The sequence below is a fragment of the Budorcas taxicolor genome, chromosome X (genome assembly GCF_023091745.1).
Source record: "Budorcas taxicolor isolate Tak-1 chromosome X, Takin1.1, whole genome shotgun sequence".
NCBI classification, from domain to species: domain Eukaryota; kingdom Metazoa; phylum Chordata; class Mammalia; order Artiodactyla; family Bovidae; genus Budorcas; species Budorcas taxicolor.
The window spans coordinates 129,783,376-129,795,870 of record NC_068935.1 but is presented as its reverse complement, the minus strand read 5'-3'; positions in this window follow the sequence as shown (position 1 = coordinate 129,795,870).

Genomic DNA, 12,495 nt, shown 5'->3' with positions numbered 1-12,495 from the left:
CTGAAAGATGATGCTGTGAAAGTGCTGCACTCAATATGCCAGCAAATTTGGAAAACTCAGCAGTGGCCACAGGACTGGAAAAGGTCAGTTTTCATTCCAATCCCAAACAAAGGCAATGCCAAAGAATGCTCAAACTACCGCACAATTGCACTCATCTCACACACTAGTAAAGTAATCCTCAAAATTCTCCAAGCCAGGCTTCAGCAATATGTGAACTGTGAACTTCCTGATGCTCAAGCTGGTTTTAGAAAAGGCAGAGGAACCAGAGATCAAATTGGTAACATCCGCTGGATCATGGAAAAAGCAAGAGAGTTCCAGAAAAATATCTATTTCTGCTTTAGTGACTATGCCAAAACGTTTGACTGTGTGGATCACAATAAACTGGAAAATTCTTCAAGAGATGGGAATACCAGACCACCTGACCTGCCTCTTGAGAAATCTGTATGCAGGTCAGGAAGCAACAGTTAGAACTGGACATGGAACAATAGACTGGTTCCAAATAGGAAAAGGAGTATGTCAAGGCTGTATATTGTCACCCTGCTTATTTAACTTCTATGCAGAGTACATCATGAGAAACGCTGGGCTGGGAGAAGCACAAGCTGGAATCAAGATTGCCGGGAGAAATATCAGTAACGTCAGATATGCAGATGGCACCACCCTTATGGCAGAAAGTGAAGAGGAACTAAAAAGCCTCTTGATGAAAGTGAAAGAGGAGAGCGAAAAAGTTGGCTTAAAGCTCAACATTCATAAAACGAAGATCATGGCATCCGGTCACATCACTCCATGGGAAATAGATGGAGAAACAGTGGAAACAGTGTCAGACTTTATTTTTTGGGCTCCAAAGTCACTGCAGATGGTGATTGCAGCCATGAAATTAAAAGACGCTTACTCCTTGGAAGGAAAGTTATGACCAACCTAGATAGTATATTGAAAAGCAGAGACATTACTTTGCCAACAAAGGTCCGTCTAGTCAAGGCTATGGTTTTTCCAGTAGTCATGTATGAATGTTAGAGTTGGACTGTGAAGAAGGGTGAGTGCCGAAGAATTGATGCTTCTGAACTGTGGTGTTGGAGAGGACTCTTGAGAGTTCCTTGGACTGCAAGGAGATCCAACCAGTCCATTCTGAAGGAGATCAGCCCTGGGATTTCTTTGGAAGGAATGATGCTAAAGCTGACACTCCAGTACTTTGGCCACCTCATGCGAAGAGTTGACTCATTGGAAAAGACTCTGATGCTGGGAGGGATTGAGGGCAGGAGGAGAAGGGGACGACCGAGGATGAGATGGCTGGATGGCATCACTGACTCGATGGACGCGAGTCTGAGTGAACTCCAGGAGTTTGTGACGGACAGGGAGGCCTGGCGTGCTGCGATTCATGGGGTCGCAGAGAGCTGGACACGACTGAGCAACTGAACTGAACTGAACTGAACTAACCACAAGCACACAGACCCTAGATTGGCTGGAACCAGAAGATTGATGATGCTGAGGCCAGGTCACTTTACCACCAACAAATCAGAAGGCCCACAAGCTAATCATGCACCCTAGAGCCCTATCTTTAAAGACCTTTCCCTGAAAGCCAATAGGTCTTTTGAGCATTAACCACTCATACCCCCTGCCTGCACTTTCCTTCACTACAACCTGGTATCAATAGACTGGCTTCACTGGATGTAAGTGGGGAAAACCCAGTTTGGTTTGGTAACACATTTACACCAGCTAGAAACCTGACCTTCATCCTTGACCCTACAGGGCCCCTCCACTCCCCACTGCAAACTCCCTCCTTCAATCCACAATGTCTCTCACATGACTTCTGCAACAATCTCAGGCAGTGTCTGGGCTTTCCTTCTGACTCTCAGCAGTCATTTCTGTAGTCAGGGACATTGTGGACCCTTGAAAATGAACATCTTATTATACCCAGGTTAAACTTTACCTGGCTTCCATGGCTCTCAGCCCATGATTAAATTTCTTAACTTGGCCTACAAGCTGCTGAATGAGCTGGCCTTTGCTACCTTCTCAGCCTCATTTCCCCCTCTCTCTTGCTGTAAAAAGTCTAGTTTCATCTCTCTGCCTGGAACTTCCACCCATCCCAACTTCCCATTCTCACTTCTTGAAGGTGGTTCTCAGCTCCTCACTTGTTCAGAAAAGGCACTTCTCTGCCCACTCTCACCACTTTTCTTCAACATGGTACTTACTGAAAGTCCTACCCAGAGCAACTAAGCAAAGATAAATAAAATAAAAGGCATCCAAACTGTAAATGAAGAATAAAACTGGCAGATGACATAATATTATATATAGAAAATCCTAAAGACCTCACCAAAAGATGTAGACTATATGAGTTCAATAAAGTGACAGGATACAAAAATCAATATACAAAAATCTGTTGTATTTCTACACACTAATAATGAACTAGAGAAATTAAGGAGATAATCTCATACACAAGTGCATCAAAAAGACTAAAATACCTAGGAATAAGTTCAAGCAAGGAGTGGAAAGACACGTACAGTGAAGCAATAAGTCATTAGTGAAAGAAACTGAAAAGAAGACACAAATAAACTGAAAGATATTCTGTGCTCATGGATTAGAAGAATTAATACTGTTAAAATGGCCCAATGGCCCAAAGCAGCCTACATATTCAATATAATCCCTACCAAAATTCCACTGCCATTTTTCACAGAAATTGAACAAACAATCTTAAAATTTGTATGGAACCACAAAGGCCTTGAGTAGCCAAAGCAATACTGAGAAAGAAGAACAAAGCTGGAGGCATCATGCTTCCTGATTTTAAACTCTACCATAAAGCTATAGTAATCAAAACAGTATGGTAAATAGCATAAAAACAGACACACAGATCAAAAGAACAGAATAGAGAGCCCAGAAAGAAACCCATGCATATATACGGTCAATTCATTTATGACAAGCTAAAAATGTACAATGGGAAAAGGATAGTCTCTTCAGTAGCTTGTGTTGGGAAAATTAGATAGGCACACGCAAAACAAGGAAACTGGACCTCTATCATACATCATGCACAAAAACTAACTCAAAATGGATTTAAAGACTTGAATGTAAGACCTGAAGTTATAAAACTCCTAGAATACATGTGGGTAAGTAAGCTCCTTGACAGTGGTCTAGGCTATGATTGTTTGGATTTAACTCCCAATTCAAAGGCAATAAAAGTAAAAATAAGCAAGAGGGACAATATCAAGCTAAAAAGCACAACAACAAAAAAAAGAAAGAAAGAAAGAAAAGACAACCAGCAGAATGGGAAAAAATGTTTTTAGATCATATATCTGATGATGGGCTAATATCCAAAATCCATAAAGAACTCATATAGCCAAATGGCAACAAAAACAACAACAATACCATTTAAAAAATTGGCAAAAAATCTGAAGAAATTTTTTTTTAAATGACATATAGATGGTTGGTAAGCAAGGTAAAGGATATAAGGCACATGAAAAGATGCTCAACATTACTAACCATCAGGGACATGCAAATCAAAACCACAATGAGATCTCACCTCACATCTGTCAGTCAGAATGGCTATCATCAAAAAGACAAGAAATAACAAGCATTCGTGAGGATTCAGGGAAAACAGAACACTTGTGCACTGTTGGTGGGAATATAAATTGTTGCAACCACTATGGAAAACAGTATGGATGTTCCTGAGAAAACCAAAAACAAAACTACTGTATGATCCAGCAATTCCTCTCCTAGGTATATATCCAAAGAAAACAAAAATACTAATTCAAAAAGATACATGCACTGCCATGTTCACTGCAGCATTACTTACAACAGCCTAGACACGGAAACGACCTGTGTCCAGTGATGAATGGGTAAACACACAATAGATACACAACACAGTATTAGCCATAAAAAACAAGAAATGTTGCTATTAATGACAACATGGATGGATCTTGAGGACATTATGCTAAGTGAAATAAATCAGACAGAGAAAGCCAAATACCACATGATCTCACTTATTTGTGGGCTCAAAAAATAATCACTGAAAAAAAAGAACTCAGCTACAGACCATGGTGGTGGAGGGGGGTGGTGGCCTAAATGGTACAAAGTACTAGTTATAAAATAAACAAGTCCTGGGGATGTAATGTACAGAATGGTGACTATAGTCAATAATACTGTATTAGATATTTGAAAGTTGCTAAGAGAGTAGATCTTAAAAGTTTTCAACACAAAAAAAGAAATTCTGTTAACTACATGTGGTGATAGACATTAACTAGATTTGTTGTGGTGATCATTTTGCAATATATACCTATTCCGAATCCTTATGTTTACAACTGAAACTAATACAACGTTCTATATCAGTGATATCTCAAAAAGAAAAAGCCTCTCTTTCCAAAGATGTGATTGTGACTGGTCAATTTTCTCTATGAGATGTTCTCTGATAGCACCATATTTTCTTCACAGCACTCATTGCTGCTTATACATTTTGTCACACAAATACAACTGAAGTATAGTTAATTTACAATGCTGTGTTGGTTTCAAATGTACAGCAAAGTGATTCAGTTATGCTGTTGTTATTGTTGCTTAGTTGCTAGTCACATTTGTGACCCCATGGACTGTAGCCCGCCAGGCTCCTCTGTCCATGGGATTCTCCAGGCAAGAATACTGGAGTGGGTTGCCATTTCCTCCTCCAGGAGATCTTCCCAACCCAGGGATCGAACCCATATCTCCTGCATTGGTAAGCAGGTTCTTCACCACTGAGCCACCAGGGAAGCCCACATGCATTTACATTATCTATTCTTTTTCAGATTCTTTGCCCATTTAGGTTATTACAGAATACTGAATAGAGTTCCCTGAACTATATAGTAAATCCTTGTTGATTATCTATTTTATATATAATAGTGAGTATATGTGAATTTCAGACTCATAACCATAAGTTTGTTTTCTATGTCTGTGAGTCTGCTTCATTTTATAAATAAGTTCATTTGTATCATTTTTTTTAGACTCCACACATAAGTGATATCATATGATATTTATCTTTCTCTATCTGATATACTTCACTTATTACGACAGCCTCTCACTCAGTTCAGTAGCTCAGTAGTGTCCGACTCTTTGCGACCCCATGAATCGCAGCACGCCAGGCCTCCCTGTCCATCACCAACTCCCAGAGTTCACTCAGACTCATGTCCATCAAGTCAGTGATGCCATCCAGCCATCTCATCTTCTGTCGTCCCCTTCTCCTCCTGCCCTCAATCCCTCCCAGCATCAGAGTCTTTTCCAATGAGTCAACTCTTCGCATGAGGTGGCCAAAGTACTGGAGTTTCAGCTTTCACATCATTCCTTCCAAAGAAATCCCAGGGCTGATCTCCTTCTGAATGGACTGGTTGGATCTCCTTGCAGTCCAAGGGATTCTCAAGAGTCTTCTCCAACACCACAGTTCAGAAGCATCAATTCTTCAGCACTCAGCCTTCTTCACAGTCCAACTCTCACATCCATACATGACCACAGGAAAAACCACAGCCTTGACTAGACGGACCTTCCATCCATGTTGCTACTTGTGTGATATTAATGCCTTTCTCCCTGTTAGACTATAAACTCTGCATGGGAAGACATGACAGTCACCATCAAATCCCTAGCACCAAATACATACATGCCACATGGGTATAGCCTACTTGATGAAGGAATTAATTCCTGGGTTTTAAAAAACAGACTAACATATGCAAATAGATAGCCAATGGAAATTTGCTCTATGACTCAGGGAACTCAAACTGGGGCTCTGTAATAACCTAGATGGGTGGGAGGTGGGAGGAGACTCAAGAGGGAGGGGACATATGTATACTTGTGGTTAATTCATGTTGATGTGTAACAGAAATCAAGCCGATACTGTAAAGCCATCATCAATCAAATTAAAATAATAAAACAGACTATCCAGAAGTTCAAGGCTAACCTTCCCTTTCCTCTTTTCTAGCCTTTTCCCCCAAGTACGTCAATTAACTAACATTTACCAAGCCCAGCTTTATACAAAGCATGTAACTTGCTGCTGCTGCTAAGTCGCTTCAGTTGTGTCCGACTCTGTGCAACCCCATAGACAGCAGCCCACCAGGCTCCCCCGTCCCTGGGATTCTCCAGGCAAGAACACTGGAGTGGGTTGCCATTTCCTTCTCCAATGCACGAAAGTGAAAAGTGAAAGTGAAAGGGAAGTCGTGTCTGACTCTTAGCGACCCCATGGACTGCCAGGCTCTTCCGTCCATGGGATTTTCCAGGCAAAAGAGTACCGGAGTGGGGTGCCATTGCCTTCTCCGAGAATAGCTTGTTTGCAGCCTTAATGGGAAGTATAGGTCAGCAGGGCCATTGTCTTTCCGAGACTCACGGGGGTAGGATGGTGTGGGCTTACCCACAATTTGAGTGTGCAAGGAGCTCCTCTGGCTTTTCTTACCCTACTCACATCACAGCAGAGAGAACTCTGGCTTCATTGAGGTCATGTGCTCAAGTGCTGCCTTCTCTTTCCATAGGCCTGCATTTCCGCCCCCTGCCCCAGGAGCTCCTCCAGAGTACTAACTCTATAGTTTACTCTGGGCCAAAACGTTTCCATCGTCATACAATTTTGAGAAAGCCCGTATTAAACAAAATTGTAGTTTTCCCCCATAGACTTTCTCAGAATTTTAGTGTACTAATGTACATGGCAAATCTCTGAGAATATTGTGTATTTCCCCAGTTTTTATAACCATGGAATCCCCTTTTCAAGCAATATATTTTGGGGCTAAGGATCCTGAGCCTACACTTGGGAAAACATTGTGTTAGGAGTATTAACACTTGAAGGATCCTGTTTGCCTGTAAGAAATGTGTTAAGGCCAAAGTGATGCTTCAAAGTTAAAATGCCATGACACTTGTAAACATAAAGCTCTATATTGTTCAGCCTGCTACAGCTCTTTTGACTCTCATTCATTAAATTTCATTTGTAAAATTAACTGAATATGGCAGAAAGAGTATTTTAACTCAAAGCATCCTGCACTCTCCAAGTCTTTCCATGGATTTCCTTTTCCATGTCCGATTTCCTCCCTATAGCTAGTTTATATTTTAGTCATGGCCAGACTACAGATGTCTAACTCTCCCTTCCTTCCTATCCCTATCTGGACCAATATTTGTCTGTTATCTTTCTGTGGATCAAACATGTGAAATGTATTTGTGACTCCCTTAGATAGAAGCTTATCATGAAAGCCAGCCATCATTGCTCTCTGCTTGGCAAGATTTCAGCCAACCCGTACATGACTTTGGACCCCAGCTCATAGCCCATAGGCAGATATTACTTCCAGGAAACATCCCTAATTTTGCTGGCTTTCCTTCATTAAGAGCAAATCCAAACAGACCTCAAGGGCTTTATCAGAATCTTAACTTAGGGGATTTCATTATAGCCACTAAATGTAAGTATGTTTCAAGTTAATTGCATTTTCTAAGTATTAGCTGAGTTGGATATAACTCCATATAATGCTTTCACCTCACCCTGCCTCTCCCTCTGTGTTAATGGCATTTCCTTTTTGAGCCCTCTTTCCCATCTCGATGTTTCTCTGAAGACTGAAATTCTGCTGAGAGTTCCACTTCATGCCAGTTGTATTTTCTTCTTCACTTACATCCATGAATTTCAATGTTTCTGGCTCTGATCTTTGGCTACCTGTACCTATTAACCCTTCCATTTCATGGTTTAAAAATCACTATACAGTTTTTAGGAATTCCCTGGTGGTCCAGTGGTTAAGACTCCATGCTTCCCCTGCAGGGGTGGCAGATTCCATTCCTGGTTGGGGGTAAAAAGATGCCGCGTGCCACACAGTGCTGCCAAAAAATAATAAAAATCAATTTTTAAAAAAAATCCAGGGACTTCCCTGGTGATCCAGAGGTTGGGACTGTGCTGCCAATGCAAGGGGTCAGGGTTCAATCCCTGGTTGAGGAGCTGAAGCCCACGTCACAACTAAGAATTTACATGTCATAACTAAGACCTGGTGCAGCCAGATAAATAAATGAATAACATTGTTTAAAAAAAACCATATACATTTTTTTGCTAAAGGTTCAGGGGAGGGGGAAAAAAAAAAGGTGACTGACTCTGTGAGGTACCTAAATACAAATGCATTTTATTTACGTCAGGTATATCCTTCTCCAGTTATTGAATCTAATGTTATTTGACTCAATTATAGGTGAAATTTCCACATGCCTTTTCCTGTCCACAGGACTCATTATTCAATATTGGATTTTCCTGCCCGTGTAAACAGCACGCATTAGACTGCTTGACTGTACTACTTGTGCTTCTTGTACACCTTTCACAGTTTTGAACCAGTTTGCTTTTACTTAAAAACACTACTAGACTATTTGCCAGGCAGCCCCTAAACAAAACATGGTTTCAAATGGATTGCAAGTTCAAAGTTTTATGGCTTCAGAAAGTTACAAGAGATAGAAATCTGCTTTGTTGCCCCTCAGCTATAAGCTTGGAAAAGCCAATCAATTATAAAGGAGCTATAGAGGATGTATCATTATATATAGTGATATAACAAGAAAATATCACTTCTCAAGAAGGACCTGGTGACCTGAGAAAGAGAGAGAGAGCACACGCACAATAAAGAGTTCTTGGCCCTTTTCAAAGAGTGAATTCAGAGGAATCAAGAACCTATGAAAAACAGAGCCAGAATCTGATTAAGAAAGGCTGGGCAGGGCCAAAGATTCTGCATTTCTAACAGGCACCTAGGTCAGGCTGATACTGCAGCTCCTGACCACAAGTTGACTCACAAGGCTTTAGAAATGTTAGGAAAGACCATCTCAGAGTCCACTGCAGATCTCTTGCACTGGAAGATGGATAGAGGGACTTCCCTGGTGGCTCGGTGGTGAAGACTCCCCGCTTCCACTGCAGGAAACACAGGCTCGATCCCTTGTCAGGGACTAAGATCCCATATGATGTATGGCACAGGCAAAAAGTTAAAAAAAAAAAAAAAGACATGAAAACAGAAGAAGCTACATATAGACAGGATCCCAAGTAGTTCACAAGCACATTAAAGTTTAAAAAGCACCTATCAAAACAACTTCTACCTTCACTCCAAAGTCCTTTTACCTAAGGCCCTTTCCATTTTATTTGACTTTTCATCACTCCCTTGGTTGCAACAGTTTTGGTGAGATGTTATTTTTCTTGTGGCTCAGTTGGTAAAGAATCCGCCTGCAATGAGGGAGACCTGGGTTTGATCCCTGGGTTGGGAAGATCCCCTGGATAAGGGAAAGGCTACCTACTCCAGTATTCTGGCCTGGAGAATCCCATGGACTCTATAGCCCATGGGGTCACAAAGAGTCAGATACGACTGAGCAACTCTCACTTCACTTTATACTCTTCTTAAAGATTTTGCTAGTTAAATAGTTTGTGGCCATTTATAAGTGGGTTATGTTTCATATTTAAAGTTAAACATCTAATGAGTGTTCTCTAGGTACTGGTACTGTGCTGGGCATGGTCTTACAAAGAGGAATAAGAAATGATTTCTATTCTCAGAAAATCACAGCCTTGGGATGGGGTGGCCCTGGCCCAGATTTAACACACAGGATATCTGTAGTCAGTAAAGATGTGAGACCATAAAGAAGGCTGAACCCCAAAGAATTGATGCTTTCAAATTGTGGTGTTGGAGAAGACTCTTGAGAGTCCCTTGGACAGCAAGGAGATCAAATCAGCTAATTCTAAAGGAAATAAACCTTGATTATGCATTGGAAGGATGGATGCTGAAGCTGAAGCTCCAATCCTTTGGCCACCTGATGCGAAGGGCAGACTCATTGGAAAAGGCCTTGATGCTGGGAAAGATTGAGGGGAGGAGGAGAATAGGATGACAGAGGATGAGATGGTTGGATGGCATCACTGACTCGATGGACATGAGTTTGAGCAAGCTCTGGGAGATAGTGAAGGACAGGGAAGCCTGGCGTGTTGCCTTCCATGGGGTTTTGAAGACCTGGACACAACTTAGTGACTGAACAACATTAATCACTTATACAAAAGGAGCTATTTTTGTCATGAAACTTATTAATTTTATATTCTGATAATTAAAAGGATAACAATGATATTTTCCAGCTGGCCATGAAACCACAAACTCCAGGGACATTTACTGTAAGTAATCCTATACAAATCTGGTATATCCTGACAAAAACATTCCATCACTAAGGATACCCCATTAGCAAATATCATCACGAAGTCCAGCAAACAAATCTACATGATCTGTTCAGGTAATTTTTCCCTGATGGGACCCCAGGGATTGCAGATCAGCTGTTAACTCTTTCCTTCCCACTTGCACAGATGTGTCAGGCGAAGAGCTGGCTGACAAAGTTCACTGTTTAGAGTGTGGGCTTTTCAGAGGCAGAAGGACAGGAGAGGCAAATTGTATGTGGAAAATAGTTTACCTTATTTGTAACAAAACATCCTGGAAATGTAGCATCTGAAGCAGGGGAGGCCCTCAAGAAATATTTGCTGAAGGAAAGAAAATGTAAATCTGCCTTAGGTCAAATAGCTTAGAACACTTACCCCAATACACCCCTGCACTGCTCTTGAGGAAACTGATGATTACCCTCTTCCACACCAGTGGGAGCACACCTCTTGGTCAGCATTCATCTTGCACAGTAGAACGAAAGAAGGCAGGGTATGGCCTGACCTCTACTTGGCAGGGTTGAGTTGTTAGAACTGCTGGTGGGATCACTAGTAATAAATGGTTCTAGGTTAATTCTCATTTCAAAAACTACTTTGATATTCAGCCTTGCAAAACGAGTTCTGATGTGTAATGCTCCACTGAGAATTAACGGATTCATTTAATGTTCAAAACCCATTAGCAAAACAGAGTTTATTCTGGGGACCAATTATTCAATATGATGAGGCTCTCCAAAGCACCTATAAAAGAGACACCTCAACAGGTGCCATTTACAACTTTCTACCCCCTAAGATGGTTCTTGGAAACAGAAAATACCATGGAAACGCTCTCCTGGCAATGGCTCCTATTAAGTATGTTTCCTTTGGGTGCTAATGAAATGGATTTTGGCTTTGCTAGATCTGTGAAATGACTCCATTTCTTGTGTAGCTCCTTTAGATAACCCATAACTTTACAACTTTGTCTCTTTTGTTTTCTTTATATTAAAAAAGGACTCCTATTAAAAAGAATACATTTGAATCAGTTCTAATGAGGTGGGTGAAACTGGAGCCTATTATACAGAGTGAAGTAAGCCAGAAAGAAAAACACCAATACAGTATACTAACCCATATATACAGAATTTAGAAAGATGGTAACAATAACCCTGTATGCGAGAAAACAAAAGAGACACAGATGTCTAGAACACTCTTTTGGACTCTGTGAAGAGGGAGAGGGTGGGATGATTTGGGAGAATGGCATTGAAACATGTATAATATCATATATGAAATGAATCACCAGTCCAGGTTCAATGCATAATACTGGATGCTTGGGGCTGGTGTACTGGGATGACCCAGAGGGATGGTACGGGGAGGGAGGAGGGAGGGGGGTTCAGGATGGGGAATACGTGTATACCTGTGGCGGATTCATGCCTTGAGAACCCGATGAACAGTATGAAAAGGCAAAATGATAGGATACTGAAACAGGAACTCCCCAGGTCAGTAGGTGCCCAATATGCTACAGGAGATCAGTGGAGAAATAACTCCAGAAAGAATAAAGGGATGGAGCCAAAGCAAAAACAACACCCAGTTGTGGATGTGACTGGTGATAGAAGCAAGATCCAATGCTGTAAAGAGCAATATTGCATAGGAACCTGGAATGTCAGGTCCATGAATCAAGGCAAATTGGAAGTGGTCAAACAAGAGATGGCAAGAGTGAATGTCGACATTCTAGGAATCAGCGAACTAAAATGGACTGGAAGGGGGAATTTAACTCAGATGACCATTATATCTATTACTGTGGGCAGGAATCCCTCAGAAGAAATGGAGTAGCCATCATGGTCAACAAAAGAGTCCGAAATGCAGTACTTGGATGCAATCTCAAAAACGACAAAATGATCTCTGTTCGTCTCCAAGGCAAACCATTCAATATCACAGGTATCCAAGTCTATGCCCCAACCAGTAATGCTGAAGAAGCTGAAGCTGAATGGTTTTATGAAGACCTACAAGACCTTTTAGAACTAACACCCAAAAAAGATGTCCTTTTCATTATAGGGGACTGGAATGCAAAAGTAGAAAGTCAAGAAACACCTAGAGTAACAGGCAAATTTGGCCTTGGAATGCGGAATGAAGCAGAGCAAAGGCTAATAGAGTTTTGCCAAGAAAATGCACTGGTCATAGCAAACACCCTCTTCCAACAACACAAGAGAAGACTCCACACATGGACATCACCAGATGGTCAACACCGAAATCAGATTGATTATATTCTATGCAGCCAAAGATGGAGAAGCTCTATACAGTCAGCAAAAATAAGACCGGGAGCCGACTGTGGCTCAGATCATGAACTCCTTATTGCCAAATTCAGACTTAAATTGAAGAATGTCGGGAAAACTGCTAGACCATTCAGGTATGACCTAAAT